This window comes from Lynx rufus, unplaced genomic scaffold, assembly GCF_022079265.1.
Source record: "Lynx rufus isolate CCGP_SWC_20201006 ecotype Redwood Valley unplaced genomic scaffold, mLynRuf1.p SCAF_20, whole genome shotgun sequence".
Classification (NCBI taxonomy): Eukaryota; Metazoa; Chordata; class Mammalia; order Carnivora; family Felidae; genus Lynx; species Lynx rufus.
In genome coordinates, this window is record NW_025814835.1 from 10,564,983 (window position 1) to 10,584,755 (window position 19,773).

At 37.3% G+C, this 19,773-nt stretch overlaps 1 pseudogene; it reads right to left on the reverse strand.

Moving 5' to 3' along the window:
* Positions 1-350: 350 nt before the first annotated feature.
* On the reverse strand, positions 351-8,217 carry LOC124517020 (glyceraldehyde-3-phosphate dehydrogenase-like; annotated as a pseudogene).
* Positions 8,218-19,773: the final 11,556 nt, after the last annotated feature.

Below are 19,773 nucleotides of genomic sequence, written 5' to 3' on the forward strand. Positions count from 1 at the left end.
TGGAATCTTTACATCCTTCTATTGTGTTGTAATGTTACCAGACTCCAAAAGAAAGTATTTCAAACCAGCAATTTAGGAATTTTCACCAATTCTTGAATAGGTCAAAAGATCTTTTCATTTATTTTTCATTTTTATTCTTTTTGGCTGGGTACAGTATACTTTATTGATGGTACAAGACAAGGTAGGGCCCCCCAAGCCCCTCCACTTCTGCAAGGGGTCTGATATGGAAACTGTTTTAGAGATCACAAGACTCTCAGTGTATTGGGGGATGAGTTAGGGAAGGACACCTCAGCAGCTAAGGGCCTCTCTCTTCACCTTGCTCTCGCTGAGGCTGGTGGTCTAGGGAGCTCTTACTCCTTGGAAGTCACGTGGACCATATGGTCTACCACCTGGTTGCTGTAGCCAAATTCATTGTCATACCAGGAAATGAGCCTGACACAGTGGTCACTGAGAGCAATGCCAGCACCAGGATCAAAGGTGGAAGAGTGGATGTTGCTGTTAAAGTCACAAGAGACAACCTGGTCCTCAGCAGAGCCCAGCATGTCCTTGAGGGGGCCTTCTGATGCCTGCTTCACCACCTTCTTGATGTCATTGTATTGGCAGCTTTCTCCAGGTGGTAAGTCAGGTCCATGACTGACATGCTAGGGTGGGGATGTGGAAGGCCATGTCATTGAGTTTCCCATTCAGCTCAGGGATGACCTTGCCTATAGGCTTGGAGACACCAGTAGAAGTTGGGATGATGTTCTGGGTAGCCCCTCAGCCATCAATCGACAGCTTCTTAGAGGGACCATCTGAGGGTCTTCTGGATGGCAGTGATGGCATGGACTGTGGTCATGAGTCCCTCTACCATGCCAAAATTGTCATGGATGACCTTAGCCAGAAGGACCAAGCAGCTGGTGGTGCAGGAGGCATACTGACCATTCTTGAGGGTGTTCTGATACTTCTCATGGTTCACACCATCACAAACATGGGGGCATCAGCAAAAGGGGCAGAGATGATGACCCGTTGGGCCCCACCCTTCACGTGAGCCCCAGGCTTCTCCCTGGTGGTGAAGACCCCAGTAGACTCCACAGGATGTTCAGTGCCAACGTCACCCCATATGGTGTTGGCAGAATGTTGCTCCTGGCAGACAAAGATGGGCTTCATTGATGATAGATTTCCTATTTTCAGCCTCGACTGTGCCTTTGAATTTGCTGTGGGTGGAATCATACCAGAACATATGTACCATGTAGGTGAGGTCAATGAAGGGGTCATTGATGATGACAATATCCCCTTTGCCAGAGTTAAAAGCAGCCCTGGTGACTAGGGACCCAATGTGGCTGAATCCATTTACTCCAACCTTCACTATTGTGTTTCAGGGACACGGCTGGCACTGCACGAGGAGATGCAGCTATCTGTCCAACTGGGAGGGGTGCAGAGCCAAAAGATCTTTTTAAATAGCCCTTCAGGACTCCTGGGTGGCTCAGTCATTAAGTATATGACTTTGGCTGAGGTCATGATCTCACAGTTTGTGAGTTCGAGTCCCACATCGGGTGAGCATGAGCCCCGCTTTGGGAAAAAACATGAGTCCAGGGTGGGCCCCACCTCTCTTTCTCTCTCTTTCTCTGTCCTCACTCATTTGCACCCTCTCTCTCAAAAAAAAAAAAAAAATAGCCCTTCAAATGCAAGTCTCTAATCTGCTGGATAGCACTATTTTTATTTAATTACAAAAATTATATTATAAGTCTCTTTAAAATTGTAGTCTTAATTACTTGCTTTAGAGTCATCTCCCTATTTATTGTGCAGAATTTCCTTCTACAATTATTTCCCCAATTTTCCTGAATTGTACTTCTTACTGCAGTAGCACAGGCATATTGAGGTTAAACAAAGTTTTTGTTTGTGTGTATTTTCACCTAGAAAGATAGTTTTTCTAGGTATGCAATTCAGAGAAGATATTTAATTCATCACAGCACATAAAGATATTATATTACCATCTTCTGGCTTTTTGCTTGCTTCTTGTTGAGAAAACTGTCTTTCTAAATGTCTTGACTTTGTAACTGTTCTCTTTTTCCTCTGGTGGCTTTTTAGGCCTTAAAATTTTGCCTTCAATGTTTGCCCTGTTAATAAAATGTGTTTAGTTGTACATTTTGTTTATTTTAATTCAAAAATTTCATGCCTTCTGGATCTGGTCTTCAGTTCTGAAAATTGTTATCCATTTCTTTCTCCCATACTGTGTCTCTCCAATTTTTTCTATTCACTCTCTCCTTAAATCCATTTTTTTTTAATTTTGCACATTAGACTTTCATTTCCTGACCTACTTTTGATTCTGGGAGTTTCCTCTCTGGGAGTTGTATTTGTAAGAAGTATCTCAGGATCAGTTCTCCAACTCTGCAGACCTCAGGGCTGGTTTAGTTTTTTGCCCCATAAAAATTCTCCAAACCAATTGCTTTCTTTTAACAATAGCCATGGGTTTTTCTTTCATCTACTGTTTGCTTATACTATTCTTGTGTGTGTGTGTGTGTGTGTGTGTGTGTGTGTCTGTGTGTGCGCGCACACGCTCATAGGAAGCAGTTCCTTTGCAGATTTCTCTTTCTTTTCTTTGAATTTCAAAATCATAGAAAATAATATTTGGTATAATTTATCTGCCAGTAGATGTAGGGGGCAGGTGAATATTTCAGATTTTCAAATTTTCCATTCTGTCACAATCAGTGTGCAGCTACAAAATTCGGCATTTGTTGTGGTGGTGACTGTGCTTTATCAGTGGTTTGAACCCCAGTAAGAGACACAGCTCTCGATGCATGTGAGAGTTTAACACATTAGTTGAGATGAATAAATAAATGAATGAATGAGCAAGGGAGCACAACTCTTTCTAGTAATATTTTCATATACATAATTTGTGGAGGTTTTGTTTACATAGAAAAATAATTTATTAATTTTACATAAAATTTTAAATATACAGACCACAACATCTGGTGATTTCACAGGTTCATTGGTGATAATTAATATTTTCCATTCTGTACCCATTTTACAATCCACCGGAAATATTCGAATTATTGGCACTATAAATAGATAATATGGATGGAGTTGCTTATCAAAAACTCCCTTATAAATCTACACTTAGCTCAAATGAAACAAGACTGGAAGCTGAGAGAATACTGAGGTGATTTTTCATAAATCCCTGAAACTTATTTCTTACAATGTCTATTGATTTCTGCCATAGACTGTCTTAAAATATCTCTTTATGAGAAATATCTGGGACTTTTTCCATAGCTGTCCACAGTAAATATTTTTTTTTTAATATTTCAGGTTGTTGGGCATTGTTGGACTCCATTTCAATGCGACTCTTTGTTCCAAAATTTTATAATCATTTTTTATTAAAATGAGATCTGGCATTTATCTTTCACTAGGGGATAGCAATGTTACTGTCAGCGTGTCTCCATCCATTTCAGACACAGCGTCTTATTAAGGAGCGATATTCCTCTTTTAGTATATGCACTGAGATATCTGAACATAAATGGACACCTAGTGTGACACAGTACATTTGTTTAAGTCAAACTAGAGAAAACTCTTTCACTTGAGAAAAGCAAAAATATTTCCCTCATACTCCTTTAAAAAAACAATAAAAAAGGAGATGAATTATATTTGTCAAGTTCTCTGGAAAGTTTGTTTCCAATTACTCATCCCTACTTATAAATTGAGCGTATTTCTATTCGCTTTCTTGTTTAATTTAACGGAAAAACATATAAACACTTCAGCATAATGAAATTTGCAATTATTCTTCTAGCAGATATTTTCCACGTACTGCTTAAACAATGCTTTTCAGTGAGTTCTGCTTGGTCTGAATCAGATGGTGAATGCACGTTGGTGAATGATCCATTATGTACAATCACAAAACTTCAGTTTGGAAATGGATTAGTAGTTATCTCATTTAATCTTCCATTAGTTGAAATATCTGCTCCTTTAAGATTCTTTTTAAGTAATCATTCAACCAGCACTTGAAGTTAAGTGGAAATTATTATTGTATTTGACAATATGATAAATATGACCCAACAAATGCTCTGCTTCATACTTGTTGTCTGTTCTTTATCAAATTGAGCGATGAAATGGCATATTTCGTCAGTAAATGATTTTAGGCGGAGTATATACATTTCCTTCATCTTTATGCAATAGACATAAAATCAGAAAGCTACACATTACTATCCGGAAAAAATATTGTTATACATTTATTATGAAAGAACACACTATCTTCATATTAGTCCTTTTCTAAATATTTTGAAAAATATAGATGTGCATCATTTGATTTAATGTTAAAATACCCATCGCATTTACAGCAAAACTGATCATCTAGGCATATGAAGCCATCCGAATTATACGACTTTATTATTTATTTATTTATTTATTTATTTATTTATTTTATTTTGGTGATCCACCTTGCCCAACTTGCAAAAATGCATGCGTATTTATGCTTTGCCCAAATGTATTCTACAACATAAAAAGGACAAAAAACATGTATTTCTCTATCAATTTATATCACTAATATACGTCTTTATTGTGTCTCTCATAGATACTCCATTTTCATTGTTTTGGCCTATGTGTAAACTATACGCAGCTATCAATAATGAGCACGTACTGAAGGTACATTAGAGTTGATGAATCCTCTAGTTTTTGATTAGAGAAATTAGGTATCCTCAACGATAATCCCATCACTGCTTACCCAGGAGCATTCCATCTCCACTCTAAAATGTCTGGGACATTCAAGCAGACACGATTTGAGTGAATTCAGGAGGAATGTATCAGAGTTCTTAGTACGGTAGATGGCAATTAAGTGTTTTCCAACTCTGGGAAGAGTAATACATTTAAAAACCTACATTAATATTGCTTTTCTTTACAAATATTTCTAGGTAGGCTACCTGGCTGTCTCAGTCCGTGGAGGAAGAGGCTCTTGATCTCAGGATTATGAGTTCAAGCCCCACCGTTGGGTATGGAGCTTCCTTAAAAAAATAAAAATTAAGGGGCGCCTGGGTGGTTCAGTCTGTTAAGCGTCCAACTTGGGCTCAGATCATGATCTCATGGTTCATGGGCTCAAGCCCCACGTCGGGCTCTGTGCTGACAGCTCAGAGTCTGGAGCCTGCTTCGGATTCTCTGTCTTCCCCCCTCTGTGCCCCTCCCCTGCTTGTGCTCTGTCTCTCTTTCTCTCTATCTCTCTCTCTCTCTCAAAAATAAATAAACATTAAAAACAACTTATTAAAAAATTAAAATTAAAAAATTGAAAATATTTCCACGCAATCCCTCTAGTAATAGTAAAAGAAAACATTCACAACTGTTCAAACTTACTTTTCTGTTCAGATGTATTACCTGAGCCCCAATGCAGTATTTCAAACTTGAAGGACTTCTTTGAAACTTCACGATAGAAAATTATCTACCACGACATATTTATTTCCTAAAATATATTTGTTGATGCTAAATGGGAAGAGGGCATTGTTGAAATTTCAGATATTTCTGAACTCTAATATCCATTCATGGAATTCATTAGAGAAAAAAAAAATTCTGTACAATTAATCCCTTTTTTTATTATTTAAACTGCATTAATGGCAGGAGTAGAATAAGCCATGTTTTCCTCTACCCCTTCAAAAAGAAAGAAATGCAGTACCTAACAGAAGAAAAGTAGAAACGCAACAAGTGAACGTACACACTGATATTGAAAGATCATGACCGGAATCATCGGTAGACATGATGAATATGTGGAATATTTAAAGCAGGAGAGGTCAGGCTGGCAGCATGATTAAACTGAGCTGAAGAATATTCCATTCCAGAAAAGCAAAGTATCACCAATGCGATGAATTTTCAAATAAAGAAATAACCTAAAATAACCTGTACATTGAGGACAAGAGCGCCAAAGGAGAATGCTAAGAGGTATCTAGCTGGGGGATTTATTTAAGACAGCAAAGCATCAGGATGATGGCTCCACGTTGTTACCTAATTCAGAGTTTTGTGCTTCTGCAGTTTCCCTCAAGAGAATGTCGGAAATACCACTCCCCGATGTAGAAAATGGTAAAAGTGACACTTCATTGTCAACACTAGACCTGAAGTAATGGAGTTTTCCCCGCATAACCCAGCTTTCCGGGGAAATGTAGGAACTGTTCTAGGATGGAAAAAATCACTGGCAATTGTTGAAGGGAAACCCATCCAACAAATCCTTGTTCCCCACCACATTTCCAGGATCAGGGTTTAATCATCAGAATTCTGCATTTACTGATGACCCAGGGGTAGAAATAATGTTTTCTTTCTACATGAAATTACCGAATGTTATTAATCTAGTTATTTATTCTCAAATTTGACTGGTAAATTAAAAATTTTACCAAATATTAGAGAACAATAAGAGATAAATTCAGGAAATAAATCTACATAACCTAATCACACGTATGTAAAAAAAAAAAATGACACAGAAAGCAGAAAGAATATTTTATCTATTTTTAAGTGTATTTATTTATTTTGAGAACAACAGAGACAGCATGAGTGGAGAGGGGTAGAGAGAGGAGGAGATAGAGAATCTCAAGCAGGGTCCATGATGCCAGCACAGAGCCGGATGCGGGGCTCGAACCCATGAAGGTGTCAGATCATGACCTGAGCCAAAATCTAGTCAGACAGTTAACCGACTGAGACACCCAGTCGTCCCAGAAAGAGTATTTTAAATATAAATAGTCACATGAGACATTTGAGAATGTGTGTAATTTGAGAAGACTGCTATGAAAAAAAATATTTATGTGGTTGGAATTTAAAAATAAATGTAATAAAAATGGAAAACAATCATTGTAAGGTCTGGAGGAAACTTTTTTTTTTGGTCTGGGGGCTATTTCAGCTTCTAATTTAGAATCATCTTCATTATTTTTCCAGTGAAATTTGTATGCCTTGCAGTTGCTAGGCTAGGAGTATAGAGCCACAGGCTTGGGAAGCGCCTATTTTGCAAGATGGTAATTGGGTATAATTACTTGAAGTGCAACACGTCAGCTTAGTTGTAGCGGCCACGTTGGTTGACTTTGGGGGAAATAACAACATAACGGAACAGCTGTTTCAGATCATGCATAGCAGCCCGTAAGTCCGTGCACACACTGACTGTAACTGAGCTTTTCATAGTGGATTTCTCCTTCGAGAAAGCGGCTGGGTTTTATAGTGCGGCATGCAGAAGAAGGTGGGGGGTGGGGGGACATACAGCTACTGCCTAATAATTTGCGAAGTACGTTCTGTAAGTTTTCACGTACAGCCAACCATGAGGGTGGAGAAGGCCACATATGAGCCCATAAGCAGTGGAACTGAGGCACCCCTGGCAGTGAACTCATATCTACATGTATAATAAACAACTAACCTGGTAATGACGAAAATACATACTGAATTTACTCTACTCGCAATAGGTAACTGTAGGACCTTTTATTGCTGGATGCCCAACAAGGGAAACCTTTTTGTTCCGTTTGTTTGGTTCCAGGAATATTCTGTAGCAGTGCTGTCCAAGAGAACTTTGTCTGATGGCAGTCTGATGGCTACCCACAAGGTAGCCAGGAGTCACATATGGTTTGTGAGCACTTGACACAAGAGAGTCAAACTTAAAAATCCTCAAAATAAGAAAAAAAAATGTGTCATGGGTGTGATGACAATTGGTCAGTAGACTTATTGTGGTGATCATGTCGCAGTATATACAAATATTAAAGTATTATGTCTTACACCGGAAACTAATATAATGTTACATGCTAATTATGCCTCAGTGAAAACAGAATGTGGCCATTGCAATGGAGGGACTGACTTTATAATAGTGGTTCATTTTAAGCTAATTAAAATTAACTCTAAGTAGCCACAGGTAGCTCCAAGATACTTCTGGGCTACCAGAAGCTGGAAGAGGCAAGGAAGGATTCTTCCCCAGAATCCTTTGAGGGAAATGTAGCACTCCAGCACCTTGATCTTGGGTTTCTGCTTTCTAGAACTGTGAGGGAGTGAATAGCTGTTGTTTTAGCCATCCACCTTGTAGTAATTTGTTCCGACAGCCCTGGGAAACTAATACAGATGGCTTCACTGAGGTGTTTGAAACCGGAGCAAGAGGCAAAAAGGCCAGAAACAAGGAAGCGTTCGTTCATGAGACAGGTCCAGGGCACCGGCTACCATCCAGGTCTGAGTCGTGACAACACCATTCCTGCCACCAGGCTGGCCCTGCAGTACAATTTCACTGCATTTCTGGGTCCTCGTCTTCATGGTCACTGTCCTTACCCTGCGCTTCCTTAACCTTCCCTTTAACTGTGTGTTCCCATGTCCTCTATTATGTGGGTCAGGTTGACTGGAATTTATATCCCTCATCCACCACCAAAAACGGAGGATCTCAATGGTTTTGATCAATTTTCCCAAGTAATACTCATTGAGTAAAATCCTTTTTTACTTTTATATAAAATATATAATATATATTTATACATATTTAACGTCAATCATTATTATATATACCATAGATATTCACTTTTCTATCTCTCAAAACTTGAAGCCATGCAAATAAAGTGTGCCTCAAAATTATGATCCTCTTCTCAAAATAAAACACATAATGAGTTTTCCTGTTGCTGAGGGAAAACAGAAGTGAGTGCATTTCTTCACACTGAGAATTATGTTTGCCATCAGAAAGCCATGGGTGAGTGGAAAAAGCAGCCACAGTAGAAATGTAAATTGAGCTGAAATATTTCATTTGGCAACAGCTCAATTTTAAAGTTATAAACACAGTAATCTGCAGAAATGTCATATTTATTAAGATTCTTATTTAACAATGGCTATGATTTTAAAAGATCATTGCATTAGAGAGAAAAGTCATGCTTCACACGAAAAGTGTAGCATTTTAGTAATCTGTAAGAAGTGTTATTTCACATTATTATGAATAATTCATATATTTTCAGTGTATTTTTGTCTTAGCTAGAATTCAGAAACTGACAGCGCTAGGTGCACATTTTCATTATTTTCCTATTCTAATATTTTAAAAGCCATTTTAATTTAAATGATTTGATGAACTACGTTACCCCCAAAATAGCCAAGAGACTTATGTACATGACCCAGTTTATAGAATACAAATAAATATAGGGAGTATGTTTTTATTTATTGTACTACTTCTACTTTAATTTTTTAGTATAGAATTTTCTTTACTCTCCATATAATTATGGCTCTGGTCATATATATAAAGGTTTCTATAATGCTACCTTTTCTGTCTCCAAATTAAGAAATGAGACTAGGATTCCCTCTATCCTTTCTGTTTTTTTCGTGGTACATAGTTTATGTTCTCTACACTTCTACAATTATCTACATCTATCTTCACCTGTGCAGTGGTCTATACTTACACTTGATCTGAGATGATGGGGGATGTTAAGGTCGGTATTTGATAGCTATAGGATACAGATCTCCTTTTCTTTTCCTTTTTTTTATTTTTCCCTATGCATATGATTCTGTCATGGTCTTGTTTTTATCTCCATCTAGTGTGGTCGCAGAATGATTTTCCGACAGTGTTTTGTGAAATTACCTGTTTTCCATAGGAAACACCTCGATCCAGCTGAATGTCAGGCAGTCACAAGCTGGGAACTCCCAGGGTCACTTTCCTTTTCTTTCTCTTTCCTTATCTTCCATTAGCTACATCCTTTGCAAGGTGGAGTATCCTCTATGTGAAGGTTGCCATGGAAATGCCCACTTGTTATTTTTTAACTCATTGTTATTAAGGTAATACCTCCCACGAAATGTATGTGGCCAACTGCTAAGGTCATGCCATTCGCCATTTCTGGGTTGAGATAGTCACGCTCCAACATACAACACTAATCAGTGTGAACATAAGGTGATATATGTCTTAGGCATATGTTCTAGTTATCAAGGAAGGATGGTGGGTGAAGAAGTGCTCTTTGGAATATAGGACATTTCATATATGTATCCATACATTTCATTTATGTACTTAAAAAAATTTAATATTTATTTATTTTTGAGAGAGAGAGAAAGAGAGAGAGAGAGAGAGAGGGAGACAGAGTGCGAGCAGGGGAGGGGCCGAGAGAGACGGAGACACAAGATCTGAAGTGGGCTCTAGATTCTGAGCTGTCAGCACAGAGCCTGATGCGGGGCTCGAACTCATGAATGGTGAGATCGTGACCTGAGCCGAGTCGGACACTTAACGAACTGGGTCACCCAGGTGCCCCAATAACTTACTTACTTGCTTATTCACACATTCTTCTTTATATGTAACGTACCAGTTGTGAATTGTGTTACTGTGGATAATTGCTGGTAGTATCAGTAGTTTCTGTCAGGCCATTTGAGTCATGGCACCACTGGATACGACACCCTCACTTCAATTAGGGTGCTCCTCTAGAGTAAAGACAATTTTAAGAGAAGGAAACTGCTATCCCAGACCTGCCAATGACTTGAGAAAAGAGATCCACATCACCTCTATCTTTTGACTTCTGTCCCCCACTAGATAAAAAAAATACCACGGGACGGCCTTCAGGGAGAGTGGCGATAAGCATGGCAGTGCTATCCTTCCAGTGACGTTAAGGAAGTTGTAGCTAGACTCACCTCCCATCTGCTTGAGACGGGATGTGTCTTGTTAATACATTAAAACAACACCAAAAGAAAGGCAGATAGGATATTCAATATAAAGAAAGAAAGTGAGGGGTGCCTGGGTGGCTCGGTAGGTCGAGTGCCCAACTTCAGCTCAGGTCATGATCTCGCAGTTGGGGGGTTCCAGCCCTGCATCTGGCTCTGTGCTGACTGCTGGGAGCCTGGAGCCCACTTCTGATTCTTTGTCTCCCTCCCTCTTTCTCTCCCCTCCTCTGCTTGCATTCTGTCTCTCTCTGTCTCTCAAAAGTAAATAAACACCAAAAAAAATTAAAAAGAAAGAAAATGAGATTCACCAGTGCAATTATGCATTCATGTAACTTGATCCATTCATAATTATTTAAGAAGGATAAGTCGTCTAACTGCATCTTTAGACTTGTGTAAACAGTTGATCACTGAGTTGTATTTAAGACCTAAACTTGAGATTTTTTTCCCTAAAAACTGGACAGATAATTTATAAATAATCTGAGAGAACAAAGTCACTTCAATTGAGAACAGAAAGAATCTAAAATGGTTGACTCTTTTTTTGCTTGTTTTTGTTTTGGTTTTGTTTATGTTTTTTTTTTTTTTGTATTGACTTCTGATACAACAAAATAAACCGCATGGATGTTGAAGTTTACAGAATCAGAGGTGTTGGAATGGGAGCTGAGAATGAAAAACATTAAGCTAAATAATTAAAGAAAAAGGAAAATCATGGTGATGACTCTGTATTTAACAGACATGGTTATTGTTGCACTTTGGAGGGAGCTAAATATAATCATTGTGCTTCTGTCTAACTTTAAGAGGATTTAAAATGCTTAAGAGAATCTAATATTTGCAACATATAACAAGCTGGAGTTGCAAAAAGTTTAATTTATTAAGTGTGCAATCAGTTTTAAATGCTTTGCAAAATCGAATTGGTCATAGGCATACATTTTGTATTATCAGTTTATGTAAGTATTATTTGAATATTAAGAGGTTATATCTGAATAGTAATAACTTTAACATTAGGCAAATAGTTTTTTTAAAAAAGAAATATTTCTGTCTGTTCACGAAACTTTTTCAGAAGAAATATTTTCCCATTAAAGCTTCTGAGTCTTGACTCTGATTGAGGCTCCAATGATTATAGTATTCCTTTTACTCTATATTGTGGTACAAGAATGTTCTTACAGACACAGTGGTAAGATTTCAGGTCATCCAAAACTCCTCCTTCCTGTCTCCATTATTCTTTGATACTCTATTACCATACACTCCACTCCCTCCTGTGGACTATTCCTTTACCATATTTAGGACTCTCTCAAAAGGAAGAAAAGGAAATTGTCTGAAAACAATTTTTTAAGGTAGTTATTTATTTTGAGAGAGAGCACGTGTGCGCATCCACGAGCAGGGGAGGGGCAGAGAGAAAGGGAGAGAGAATCCCAAGCAGAATGAACACTGTCGGCACAGAACCCAACACAGGGCTTAGTCTCACAAACCGTGAGATTATGACCTGAGCTGAAATCAAGAGTCGGACACTTAACCAACTGAGCCATCCTGGTGCCCCTGAAAACAATTTTTAAAATTAATCTTTCAAAGAATAATATTTTTGAAACTCAAATTTTTTTTTCTTCAGAAAAGAGAAGAAATTGATTGGGTAATTACCAAAAAGAAGAGTTTGGAAGTTTCTGAGTGCTAGAAAGGGGAAATTCATGATACTAAGCTAATTAGGCACTGAAAAAATACTTGGGTTAAGACAGAATTACTCCCGTGAGTCCACAGTTGGTTAAAATTAGTCCCTTTGTTCACTGGATACGAAAGTGTCTTAATTAAGTGCAGTGGCACTTTGTCATCCCGAGGTAACCTGAAATCCATGCTCTTTATCAGGTTCAGTTTATTAGCACCTGTTGCGAAGAAACGTGATGCCAGTTTTGATGTCTCTTGGGCAAGAGCTGTTGTCATTGGAAACGTTTATTTTATGATCCGCAGCCTTTGAAACACAGTAAAAGAAAAACAAAGCTATGTTTCATCAGTTAGTTGGATCCTTTATGTATTAATTTCACAAAGGAAAAAAATAACTAAGCACTGATTTGGACTCAGAAAAAGTCTATGTACTTCGAGTGAGGAAAAATGAACTGATTGGAAGCATATGGATACTCATGATGATGATGGTGATGGTGATGGTGATGATGATGGTGATGATGATGGCGATGGTGATGGTGATGTTTCTCAGCACGTGCTAAGTGATAAGCGCTGTGCTGAGATCTCTGCATATGACTCATACTTTGTCCTTGGAACAACCTTGTAAATTGAGTGCTGTTATTTTCTCCATTTTGTGGATCATTAAACAAAACATAGCAATGTTGGGTGGCTCCCCTCGGTGTGTACAGCTGGTGAATGGCAAAGACTATTCATTAAATCTAATTATATCAAAATAAGAGGACAGAACCTGTATCGAGGGCTTGCAGCTTCCTATGAAAAAGAAAAATCACCCACGTTCTCATAATACAAATGATCAGTAGTTATGTGTACGTAACATGAGTACTGAAAACACATTTTAAACTGTATTAAAGTATGATACGTATGCTGACTCCTATACTATCACTTTTAATTGAGTGTATTTTCCTTAAGCCATGTCTGGTAAGTACTTGTATCCTAGGCAAATCATGCTAGGAAAGTTATTTTTGTATGATAAATGAAATTAAAATTTTTTTAAAAAAAATAGAGGCCTAGAAATGTTTCTCTATGTAAGGTGATATCAAGCAGAAAATCAGTAGTATTAAATAGAAATCTGAAACTAAAGAAGGTAATTGATTAAGAAAAAAAAATCCCCATTTTTAAAAATCTGGACTATGTCAGGCAGGTCACTGTGAATTAACTGTGTATGAGAAATTCATACTGAAATGTCCTTTTTCAGAATGATCTTGTGTCCTTAATATAATAATTTAAAATTTGCCTGTGGTAATTACGACAAGTGGATTGACTTTTCCAGTTCATCTGTGGTTATTGTTTAAGTAAAAATGATCTTCCTAACTGAAAAGAGCAAATCCTGCCTCTCTCTCCAAGCCCCCAACACTGCAGGACTTACAGGAAAATTGTTAATGTTAGTTTCATATCCTGTTTGTAACCCTGTGTCCTGTGGCTTCTAAACTGAGATCAGGTGCAGGTGTAGAGGGCAATATACCGCCCCTTCTGTCTTGGTAAAATAAGTTTTTAGTATCAATTATAATTAATAACATGAGTCATCAGAAAAATAATATTAAAAATGTATGCAGAAGGTATAAGGAATCTGAACGAGACGCAGAAGACAGGGGGATCCCAACAGAGGCAGAGGAAAAAGTGAGGGACCGAATCCCACAAGGTGGTGCATGTCTACTGTTTCTGCTCATTCGTAGCCCTGACTCAGCCACGCCACAAAGGGAATCAGAAATGAAAGAATATCTGACAAAAATCTGGTGAACGCCCTTCTGAAATAGGCAATTAAAGAAAGAGAGAGGGCTTCAGAAAGGGTCTACAGGGACAGGTCTTACATGGAGCAGCCCATCATGTCATGGGGCAATTAAGCTCCGCCCCACAATTTTAAGGACCAGACCAAGGTGCTTTTGCCTTTTCACTAGGGAAGCATAGCAGCACTCCCTGGAATTAAAAATGATAATGAAATCACATGATTTCTAGGGAGACATTATCTCAGTCTCCAGTGAGATCATGTACATTAGGTGAATGGTGCTTTCTTACCTAAAAACAGTTGCAAATTCCACACTTAACATAAAAAAAAAAAAAATGAGATTACCATGTCCAAAGAAATTGTTAACCTAAAATTACCAGAAAATGCTAGGATAAAATCCCATCCAGTTAAAAATAAATGGCCCCTTTCCAGACTTTTTTTTTTTTATTTGAATTTTATAAAACTAGGTCCAATATTTAAAGATCATATTGGATCAACAGAATAACTCAACAAAATGATTCAGTGTTCCTTTTTTGACTTAATTGTGTGTCTCTCTTTTTTTTTTTACTTTTTTTTCAACATTTATTTATTTTTGGGACAGAGAGAGACAGAGCATGAACGGGGGAGGGGCAGAGAGAGAGGGAGACACAGAATCAGAAACAGGCTCCAGGCTCTGAGCCATCAGCCCAGAGCCCGACGCGGGGCTCGAACTCACGGACCGCGAGATCGTGACCTGGCTGAAGTCGGACGCTTAACCGACTGCGCCACCCAGGCGCCCCAATTGTGTGTCTCTTAAATCGTGCTTTAAATCACGTGACTTAAATCACGACAAAATGGGGTTTGGGAGATCATGATGAGTTGATTGCTGCAAAAATTCCGATTTCCAGTAAATGTTCTGTTCCAATGTTGCTGAATTCTGTATTTATTTGATGTAAAAGTTAAAATGTCTGTGCAGGGGCTAAATAGCTGAAAATCATTTATGAAGACATTGAAAGATATGTAAAAACAATTTAAATGGATACTGCAACAAAATGTGTTAGTTAAAATACCTTTTAGGAGTTGGTCTTTTTGAGTGGAGAAAATGGTCTAAAACTACTGACCTCCAATAACCTCCCTACTAAACTCTTTGGTATTTTTCTAGTTCACTAATAGGTTTCTTTCAACATCCAAGGTCAACGAGCATTGCTATTGTAGGGAACCTTTTTTTCAAGTTATGCAGAGGCTTTATCAAGATAATTTAATGGAAATTAATGGGACGGTTTTGAATGGCTTATTTCTCTCTTACAGATTATGTGTTTCCATTGTCATTGTCTGAAGAAAACATTTCACTGTTTAGGTAGCAAAAACAAATTGTAAAATGTATTGCATGAGAGACAATTCCTTTAATGTTTTCCTTATCCTTACCATGCTAAAGCCGTTAAGCAAAGACATAGGATTTTAAAGAACAAATTGAATAGATTTTGTGTATTAGTGTTCTCCACAGAAACAGAGCAAATGGGCTGGTATATAGGAAGAAATTTATTATAAGGAATTTGCTCACATAATTATGGAGGTTAAGTGCTAGGACTTGCCATCTGCAAGTTAGAGACCCAGGAAAGCCAATTGTGTCACTGAATTCAAGTCTGAAGTTCTGTGAATAAGGAGCACCAAGGACAGTAGAAAATCAATGTACCACCTCAAGTGATGGGCAAGAATTAAAAGGGGTAATTCTCTTTCTTCTGTCTTTTGTTCTATTCATGCTCTCAACTGATTGGATGAGGCCCGCATTGGGAAAGGCAATCTATGTTACTGAGTTCACCAATTCAAATGCTAATATCATCCAAAACACTCTCAGAGGCATGCCCAGAAATGATGTTTAATTTGAGCATCCGATGGCCAGTCAACTTGACACATAAAATTCACCATCACTTTGTGATAATACAGATTCGAGTTGGGTAGACTTCACCTTTCATCCCAAGGGTTGGCAGGTGGGGCACACCACTGAGGCAGCTCTGGGTGGAATCCTAATGAGTCCCTCATCCAGCCCTCCAGCTTTTCTATTGCCATGCTTGAGCATGAACTTCTGTTCACCTCCAAACACTTTCCAGATGGCACCTGGCTTCTTTGTGCCTTTATTGTAGCCAAATGAAGTTTGGAGAACAATTTCCTTCTGTCTGAAAGGTGCTTTATTATTAACTCCCAGGTTAAATACCAGACATTTCACAATTCAGCAAAAGCTTCCTGACCTTGGGGAAGCTCTTCCTGAATCGTTCAGGTGAAGTTAGATGTCCAGTCTCCCATGGTTCTGTAACACTTATAAGTGTAGGTAATAAACCATTGATGGCATCTTTTGTAACTTTGTGTTTCATTTTTATCCATGTCTCCTCCCCAGTGAATCTCTCAAAGATTGGTATATCTTTTTCAGCTTTGGATATTCAGTGCCCGAGATAGAATTAATTAATATTTAGTGAGTGTATGTAAATGAATAATTGGAGAAAGGACATTAATCACTAAGTCGACACAAATGAAAATAAAATCAATGCAACCAGTAAAAAAAATCAAGATAAACTAGAAGAAATTAGAATGACTTTACAAATAAAACCAAGCCAAAACACCTTGGAAATCAACCATTAGAGGGAAAAAAGGAGTAAAATGAAGTATTGACAAAAATGGAAATGGGGGGATAATCAGAAACAGAGATCACAGAACACTATGGACCAGTACAGATGATACCAAAAGAAGAGCAAAGTGGGCATCTGAGAAGATGTTAGTATTTGCTATGGATAATGGTGGCTGTTCTTGAGCCCATGTGATCCGTGGAATGGATGCTAATATGGAAGTTGGATGGGGAAGGTTTTGAAACAAGAACACAGCTGCTTATTAACTGCTAATCAAAACTCAGAAGTTTAGTTTGAGATAAACTTTATTTTAGTAGGAAGGCTTTAAAGGCCAGGCAAATTGGAAAGGGTTGCTCTCTGCTACACTAGATCAATGAAAGAGAGGACTGGTGATGGCAAACCAGACCCATAAATCTTCTCCATCCTTTTAATAATGTTTCCCAGGAGCGTCCAGAGCTGCATTAAGCTGAGGAAAATGTTTTGGGCAGAGAAACAGGTGAGAGGCCAAAGGGAATTCTTAAGGTTAAAAGTAACTAATAATAGAACACTTTCAATACCTGAAAAAAAACACTTTCTTGCATTTGAGGAAAATTGTTTATCTACTCTCGTAGATAAGGGCTCTGTAAAGAATATAAGTGACAAGTTCCTTTGCAAGAACATGTAGCCTCCTTACTAATGTATCAGATCCATCACGTACACACACACACACACACACACACACACACACACATACACACACTCTCACACATGCACATACAACATAGGTATATAGAGTTATGTACACCTACACTGAATTCTGATACTAAACCCTGTGGAAACTACATACTATTCTTAATTTTGTTAACACATTTTTAAAAATGGAACATTCTTGCATGTGAATGTTATATGGAAAATGCTTACTAAGCACCATAAAACAATGTAAGTAAAATTTATAGTAAGAGCCTACCAAAATGAAGTATGCGAAATTAACTTGCCTTTTCCTACCATTTTTGTTGACCTGTGAGAGAGGCTAATTTGTCTCACTTTTTAGTGTCTGTTTGTACTTAGAAACCTGCATCCTCAAAAAGGAAAAAAATATATATATAAAAATTCATAGCAATAGATTTTTAAACTGAAATTCAGTTTATGACAAAGAAATCCTTACAAATGCACATAATAAAGATATATAAAAAGCTGTCATAAGCAACATGTAAATTGCTTCCTATGAGTCCACAAACTTCCAACTATCAATTAATTCATGGACACTTTTGTGACAAGTAGAACATAAAGAAAGAATTTATGGGAATTTAAAAAAAGGTTTGTTATATTAGTACAATAAAAGACTCTTTTGATCAGTAAATTTACTCAGTTTCAGAGGAAATTATAGGTAAAGGAAATTTTTTTAAAAATGTAAAATATGGTTAAACTTCTAAACTTTTCAACATTACGCTATTATTTTGTTAAGCTAATATATGACTGGGGAGATTTCTATAAAATATACATAGACTTCAACATTCTGATGAATTTGAGATTATTCTTATTGTGTTATTTCCATTTGTCAGATTTGTGGCAGTCAAATGTAGGAACCAATTGCTGAAAGTTTTGTGGCTCATGACAGAACTTTGTATTTCAAATGAAAAAACAAACAAGAATGACAGTGCCTTATTAAGATAATATATAAGTTTTCATTAGCTAAATTTAATTGGACAGTCCATTATAAGCCAATGTCCTAAAAGATCAGGAGAGCGTTTGGCATGAGGTATTTGACTTGGTTTCTTTGATGTCTGTGCCATTTTTCTGTCATTAACTTTGTTTTCATGTCAAAAATCAATAATCCTATGCTTAATTTAGCTTTATTATTTCCATTGAGCATTCTCACAGCTATTTGAAAATATTTTCTATACATATGTAAATGAAATAGATTTAAATTTATGCCATACAATTTAGAATTTTCTAGCAGCACCATCAAATTATTTGTACTGAACACATAAAATAATTTTCACAAGAAAAATGTGACAACCATATTTTAATAAAATATTAAAAATCTGAAACTGGATGCAGCAGTAAGGGAAAACTACCATTTTTTTTTCTTCAAACCATACATGTGGTATTTTAAAACTTCTGAAATTAGAACACATCTTTAAAATAAATCTCTAGGTCTATTGGAGGTAATGGCCCTTCAAAAGCTATTGTATAATTGCCATACAATTTATAACCAGAAATGCAATTAGTATACAAACAAAGGTGCTATCTCAGTAAGGTTTGTGCTTGTGACATTCCTAGATGGACACCGGCATTCTGGAATCACCCTTCCCAAAAATATCCTGAGATGCTGGCTGGAACTACTACTTGTATGCTGGGGAGATTTCTGAAAACCGGGGTTTGGGGGGAAACATATGGGAACTAAATTTAGGATTAGATTTTCTCATAATCAGCAGGGCTCTAAGTATTCCTTCTGTTTCCCTGCCTTAAGTGCTGGTTTGGGTGTTTGGTCCTCATATTCTCCCATCATCTACTTTTTGCACTCTTGCCATCCCTTTTCTAAATCCCCCAAGACTTAATTTTATAGGATATCTTTATTGAAATGTATCGGTATAATTGGAATATTATCTCATTTCACCAAAGAAGCACTTTCAAATTTAATGTAACCTTTACAATTTGGTTGACATTTTTTGATATATAGTATCTCTCTCTCTCTCTCTCTCTCTCTCTCTCTCCCCTCAACCTTCCCTATGTTCCTCAATATGTTGTAGGTGCTTGGCATCTTTCTTCTTCCTTTTTTTACTGGGTTCTTCATATTCTTTCTCTTATGCTTTCCTCAAAATTCAGGATTTCTCTTACATTAATTCATTCCCTAATCGTCTCCCTACATAGAATTCAGACAGGATTAAGAAGCACATTCCCACCATATGCTGTCTACCTTAGAAACACTTTACGTTCAAAGACACAAATAGTCTGGAGGTAAATAAATGGAACAAAATATACCACACACACAGGAATCTTAGAGTTGGAAGGGCTAAATTAATGTCAGGAAAAATAAGTGATGGGACAAGAAATATGACTAGAAACAAAGATATATTTCATAGTGACGAAAAGAGCCTAGGTGCCGGACAAATACATAAATTATAAGTGTATATGCATCTTAGAACATCAAAATACATGAAGCTAAAAGTGATAAAATTGAAAGGAGACTCATACAATTCCATGATTGTA